Here is a 5067-nt window from a genome sequence, read left to right on the forward strand (position 1 = left end):
CTTCTGAATACAAACGGTCACAAAAAACATATTAAATAAATTATTTGCAAATGTGCATTAAATGTGCAATCTTTTAAATAAAACCAAAATAGACAAACATTAATCTAATCAAAAATAGAATGTTACAAAAAAAAAGATACTTAAATAATGAAAGCAAACATAAGAACAGCAAGGGTTCAACAATGTCAACTGTACAACAATGACCTCAAAATCGTTCCTTCCTAGCTTTTCTGGAGGCAAAGTCACTAATGACATCATTGTATGGTATTGCTTGGCCAACTTTGTTATTAATACTAATGACTGCAAGTCCACTTAGTCTTTCCTGGGCCATTGATGATCTCAAATATGTTTTTATCAATTTGAGCTTGGAAAAGCTCCTCTCTGCTGAGGCAACTGACACAGGCAGAGTGCAGGCTATCCTGAGAGCTACCCAAAGATTTGGGTAAAGCTCACACATCTCATTTTGTGAGAGGTATGTGAGAAGCTCAAAGGCAGTCATCATAGTTTGGGGAAGTTCAGGAAGACTCTCTATCTCTACTGCCAGTGCGCTACCATCAATATCAGCCTCCTCTCCACAAGAGAGTTTTTCCCCAAGAAGCTCACATTGTTCCCTCCGGACCTTTTGATCTAGCTCCCTAAAATTGAGCAGCACTCCAAAGTTCTCTTTAACCTCACTTAGAGACTTAAATCTATCCTCCAATGACAGAATACTACGGTCCACTACAGCATTAAAAAATGACACTTCCAGCCTCTTCATAGCGTCCACTATCGGCTCATCTGCAGCCTCATAGGCAAAGTGCCTTTTTGTAGAACGCAATCGCTTCTCTTTCAGCACTGCTTCTGTGTTCATCCGCTCACAAATTTCTTTAGCAGATGTCTGTGCATCACAGAAGCCTGTTTTTCGGTAACTGATAAGTTCGCCTTTGTTCTTTTTTACAAGGTTAACCGCTACATCAAGCTGCATGTTGGTTGACTGTAGAAGCTTGCTCGTGATGTTAATTTTAGACAAAATGTCACACCAGACAACACAACAAATCTGAAACCTAAATGAACCTATCTCTTCCGCAAGGGAGTTGGCTTCAACAGCCACTACAGGGTCAGTCGCTTTACTTCTCAGTTCTAGCAGGGCTTCCCTCACCTTCTCTGACTGGTAGCGCAAAGCTTCAATACTTTTTATCCGGCTTTCCCAGCGTGTCTCACTCCAGGACTTGAGGGTGATGTCAACAAACTTCCGTAAGATGGCCCACCTTTGAGTGGACCCAGCGAACAAATTGTACAGCTTCTCCACATTTCCAAAAAAACAAGAAGCATCCGTTGATGCTTTAGCCGCATCTGAAACGGTCAGATTTAGTGTATGAGAACTGCAAGGCACATAAAAAGCTCTTGGATTCTTAACTAATAGCCTAGCCTGCACACCTTTGTTTTTTCCCTTCATATTAGCCCCATTGTCATAGGACTGCCCCCGACAATCCTGAAAAGGGATGTTCAATTCCTCAAGCCTGTTAAGGATTAGATTGGACAAACCCAGGCCAGTGGATTCTGGAGCTATCAGAAATCCTAAAAAGTGCTCTTTTATTTCTGGTGTTTTGCCCAGAGTGACTGTGCGCACCACAACAGACATTTGTTCATGGTGACTAACATCAGGTGTACAGTCTAAAATAATTGAATAATATTTGCAGTCCTTGATTTCTGCCACCATTACCTCAATTATTTTGTCACTGACACACTCTATCAGCTCATTCTGGATAGTCTTACCCAGGTACGTGTTGTGCTGCATTCCACTATCAATTCGTCTGATGTGGTCTTTTAACACCGGGTCAAATTTTGCCATCAGTTCCACCTCTTTAAGGAAGTTCCCATTGTTGGCCTGATGCAAAGTATCGACAGACCCCCTGAGTGCAAGATTCCTCTCCGCCAAAGACTGAATGATACTAATCAAACGAATGAGAACATCTCTCCAACGATTTCTTTCTGCCTCCAAAAGGGCCATTTCTGTTGCATCAATAGTCTTCTGCTTAGAAAGACGGAGGGCAAAGTCTTTCCACTTCACCATATTACTGCAATGATCTTGACTATTCTCATGCTGTTTCAGCAAAGCACCTACATTTACCCAATCACGCTGTCCCTCTGTTGACAGTTTTGTGGACTTTCTTGTGAATAATTTGCAACAGAAGCAGTAAACCGCATCTTTTTGCTTTGAATAAATTAGCCAGCTTCGCTTGATTTTTTCCCCATTAACTAACTGTCTGTATGTGTAGTGGTAGTGAAAGCTTCGTCCATCTGATTTCTTGGGGAAGGTAAAGGTGTCACTTATTGGCACTGGCCCTCTTCTTACCAGATCAGTCCTTTCTGAGTCTGACAGGAATGCTGACCATTCAACTGGGTCAATTGGAGGAGCTGTTGATCTATCTTGATAGCTGGAGCTTGTTGAGGGAGTAGATGGGAAATCTATTGCAGTGGGTGGAGATGTAGAAGGACCTGTAGGGACATTAGATAAAAATAAAAAATAGAATTATAAAATAACATAACACAGAATATTTTATAGTAAAGCCAACACAAAACAAAAACTTTTAGATTAACTGACCTGTCATGCTGGCTGAGGTTGAAACCGATGTATCAGTGAATGTAAGTGCTTGTAACTGCTCCTCGCTTTCAGTCGCTTGTAACTGCTCCTCGCTTTCAGTCGCTTGTAACTGCTCCTCGCTTTCAGTCGCTTGTAACTGCTCCTCGCTTTCAGTCGCTTGTAACTGCTCCTCGCTTTCAGTCGCTTGTAACTGCTCCTCGCTTTCAGTCGCTTGTAACTGCTCCTCGCTTTCAGTCGCTTGTAACTGCTCCTCGCTTTCAGTCGCTTGTAACTGCTCCTCGCTTTCAGTCGCTTGTAACTCTGCAGTGGATGAACCTGCAATGATAAAATAAACAAACAAACAAATAAATACATAAATAAATAAAAAGCTAAATGTGTCATGTCATATTAACAGGCTATGTAACCATTTGCCATCAAGAAAAACCTCACCTGCTGTATCATCAGCTGTGGAGGCTCTGACACTCGATATGTCAGTAGGGGCAGGTAAAATTGGTTGTGCTCCAAAGTACTTCAACAGTGTTCCTGGAAAAAAAAAATAGCATTGCATAAATGCATAGTTGATCGAGCAGAATGAGTTTATTTTTCCATCATTACTAAGCAATTCCACACCACACCTAACAATTCATATTCTATTGGCAAATGAGGCATAATTGCAGTATGGTGAAAAATTAACATGGTGATCTACTGCAGCCTATAAATATGAGGATAGCACTGCTACATCAGTTGCCACCATATTAATAAAATTGAAGTCTATTTTCATTACAGAAGTCTCCCCACCTAACATGGCTTTGGTATATTTTCTCATAAAGATCAATACCATCGCTTGCCAAAGATCTTAAAGCAGAGACCGCACGTGCTTTGCCTATGAAGCTGGAATATTCACTTCAACACAAACAGCAATGCTAGCTAAGCTTGTCATCGCTGTTTTCTCCAACTTAAACCGATATCTATCAACGTGAAATACACACCTACTACCTAGATAAATGTATATTAATAACATTTCACTGTTGTGGCGGGGATTTAGCTCTGGTGCGTTATATTACCACTTTTATGGCTTATAAAAATATCATGAGTCATGACTAGCTAGCTGCTTCCTCAAGTGACGTGAGCACAATTTGTGCTGCTGCTGCACAAAACATACTGTAAATAATAATGCAAACATACCTTTATCTCGCTCTTTTTTCTCCTCCTCGGTCCTTTTCTTTTTTCTTTTTTCGGCACCAGAGGGATACGTCCTTTTTTGTGACATGGCTTAGGCGTATTTATTATCGTGACGTACAATTGCGCGCACCTGCCCGCGCCCGCGCCCGCGCCCACGCGAATTGTCAATGAGCCGTGACATCCGTGAGCCGTGACAAAGCAGCAGTTGTCGACAGAATTTTCTTGTCTTGAATCATTTATTCATTCATTCATTAATTCATTTATATCACTTGTTTAAGTTATTTAATTGTAAAAAAAAAAAAAAAAAAAAAAAAAAAAAACGATTCGGGGGCCCCCTGGTGGCCAGGGGGCCCCAAGCAGCCGCTTAGTTCGCTTATGCCTCGGGCCGGCCCTGCTATAGTCGTATATACTGACTACAGCAGTATATACTAACTGTAGTAGTATCTACTGACTGTAGTAGTATCTACTGACTATAGTAGTAACTGCACATATTGGGGTAGGGGGGGAGAAAAGGACATAACATTGTTCAGGATGTGGTTGTGCAGCAGTAATTGTGCTTTTTAATTCTTTTTGGCATTTTTAACGCGAGGGAGAACCTCTCTCCCATCGCCGCTCAGAAAACTTGTTTGCATTGGTAGGGGCAACCGCGAGTTGGCGTTTCCACGCAGTTATGCAGCACGCCACCTTGTTGTACGAGAAGTAGTGACCGCTATTGGTGGTGGTCCTGTGGTGCACAATGACCGAGAAGAGCGAATAATGTTCCGGCTCGTGCACAACCTGATTGGACATGACCAGCCGCATGTTGAGTTGTTCTGGGAAGAGGAACTCCTACGAGGGATGAGGGAGGAGACAGTGGTGAGCCAAGCGTTAAAAGAGAGGAAAATAGGGTGCTGGCTAAGCAGGGGCAGAAGGGGGGAGCAAATGAACGTATTGGTGGGACACCAGTGCTTAGAACAAAAAATCAAATAAAATTTGTTACTATAATTTATTTTCCCACGATTCGCAAACCCAGTCGGAACATCTTGCGGGGTGCGTCAAAATAATTTCTCAATATAGAAGCAGTTGGAAGATGGATGTCAGCTCAAGTTTTAGATGTTAGACTGTTTTACGAGGACCGATGTGTTATATTGCACCGGTGTACAGCCAATGTCCAAATGACAAATATGGTGAATGCAATCAAATTTGAATAGAAGCATTCTGTGTAGCAAGTAAAATTCACCTTGTCGATTTTTCACACCACTAATCGATTCGCTCAATGGTAATGATAAGCACATTGGGCACCACGTGCAGGCTCACTCTCTTTGTGGATTTCCCCACGTGTG

At 42.0% G+C, this 5067-nt stretch overlaps 1 long non-coding RNA gene across 1 annotated transcript; it reads right to left on the reverse strand.

The window, feature by feature from the left end:
• Positions 1–214: 214 nt before the first annotated feature.
• On the reverse strand, positions 215–4180 carry LOC144943168 (uncharacterized). Its single transcript, XR_013639465.1, has 3 exons — positions 3749–4180; positions 3014–3106; positions 215–2899 (listed from the first exon to the last, which is right to left on the reverse strand). It is a non-coding gene; the product is annotated as an uncharacterized LOC144943168 (long non-coding RNA).
• Between the last annotated feature and the right edge of the window lie 887 nt (positions 4181–5067).

This window comes from Lampetra fluviatilis, chromosome 30 (genome assembly GCF_964198595.1).
Source record: "Lampetra fluviatilis chromosome 30, kcLamFluv1.1, whole genome shotgun sequence".
NCBI classification, from domain to species: domain Eukaryota; kingdom Metazoa; phylum Chordata; class Hyperoartia; order Petromyzontiformes; family Petromyzontidae; genus Lampetra; species Lampetra fluviatilis.